Here is a 1,911-nt window from a genome sequence, read left to right as displayed (position 1 = left end):
TAATCATTTTTGTTGAAGTGATTTTACAAGAAATATCTACAAAATGCTTGTTGAATCATATAATGCAATGTGGCATTGGCATGGTATGGTCAAAATCTAAGTGATGCCATCTTTTTCTTTTTTTTTTTGGTATATCGGCTGTTTATATTAATCTCGCATGAGCACAACTAGTTGAATTCATAGAAATAAAACTACACAGTGCCGGAGGGACAGAAGCATGCCGAGTCCAGAAAATCTCTCCAGCATGTTGGGCAGAAGATGAGGCGACTCAATCAGTGCTCTGTTCGCCTCTTGAAATATATGCATGGCTTGGAAAGCACAGCACTCTCTCAGTATCAGCCGGATGTTGCCTATAAACGGGCGCTTTGCCTCCCCCCACCTCCCTTCAATATATGCTCAATTACCACGGCTGAGCCCCCCCTCAAGGATGATGTACCTAGTCTTTAGCACACATCTCACATAGGTGAGTTCTTCTCACGTAGCCTAGAGCTCCTATAACAATCAATTTGGAGGCATGGTCTCTGATCACGAACACCACTGTCAGCGGGCAAACTACCATCGAAATTCATCTTAAGATGGACAGAGAGTGGCCACATCTTTTTCACGCACTTTGCCTGTCTTTTTGTGCGGCGTAAGAAGGGAAAATAGTGAGAAACAGCTAACCTATTCCCTCTGATATTTGGAAAATTCATTTGCAAAGCCTAGCGATGACAAAGAAGAAGAAGAAAAAAATATACTGGTGTTTATATCATTGCAAAGAAAGCATGCTTTTCAACCAAGTTTAATTTTTCTTCCATTCTTTTTTTTTTTCTCTCCAGGGAGACCCAAAAAAAGAGGAGGAAAAAAAAAGAAGAAAAAAACAAGAAAAAGAAAAAACCTCTCCCTGTGTACGTAGTCGCGATTCAGACCTGGACCTAATAAATACTTTTGAAACGTTAACCCGGCCTGGCCCAGAAGGCCGAAATGGGCAGGATAGGGCCGAACCGGAAGTAGCAGCCAGCGGGTGGTAATATCGTAATTCTATAACTATCCGTGGTCAGAGTTTTGGGAACAACTGACCACGCGCCCTTTACAGCCGGGTGGTTCTATATACACCCCCCCTATTGCTCAGGACACCCCCCAAAAATTAAAAAAAAATTAAATACTCTCTACACCCCCCCATTTGCTAAGGACACCCCTAAAAAATTAAAAATTCCTAAATTACCCCCCACCCTCCCCACCCCCTCACCTAAATTGCTCTCTACACCCCCCAAACCTCCCCCACCCCGCTCTTCCCCTCCAAAACACCTGCCGGCTTCTCCCTTCCGCCCAAAAAACCTCGCCTCAAGCACCTCGCCGGCGGCCAAACCCCCTCCGTCTCCCTTTGAACTGTTCCGCCCAAAGCACCTCGCCAACGCCCAAAACCCCCCCGTTCCCCCTTCTCCCTCTCGTCGCCGGCATTCTGTTCGGCTGCACAGAGCCGGACAGAAGCCTTCTGTTCGGCACTGTGCAGCCGAACAGAAGAGTTCGGTTGAGGGTTGCCGAACAGAAGGCTTCTGTTTGGCACTGTTCAGCCGAACAGAAGCCTTTTGTTCGGCGATCCAGTGCCGAACGGAGCACGAACCGTGAAAAAAAAAAATTCGAAACAAGGTGGAACACGTACCTTTGCGGCCGATTCTTCGTCCCAAATCACTAGTTGCTTGTCCATGCTTCGAATGGGGCTTAAATCTCCTTCAAAGATCGCCTAAACGATGTAAATGGATCGAGGGGTTTAAGGGGGGTTTGAGGGGTGTTTTTTTTTCTTTTCAAAACGAAACGGAGGAGGAGGAATGGGGGTGTACTGAGAAAATTTCAAGGGCAATATGGTAATTACACTAAAGGTTAGTTTGGGTATTTTATTTTTGGTTTTTGGGGGGTGTCCTTAGCAATAGG

Source organism: Phoenix dactylifera, chromosome 1 (assembly GCF_051530095.1).
Source record: "Phoenix dactylifera cultivar Ajwa chromosome 1, Ajwa_hap1_PhDact_Kaust_v1.1, whole genome shotgun sequence".
Taxonomy (NCBI): domain Eukaryota; kingdom Viridiplantae; phylum Streptophyta; class Magnoliopsida; order Arecales; family Arecaceae; genus Phoenix; species Phoenix dactylifera.
The sequence above is the reverse complement of the archived record's forward strand: the minus strand, read 5'-3'. Positions refer to the sequence as shown.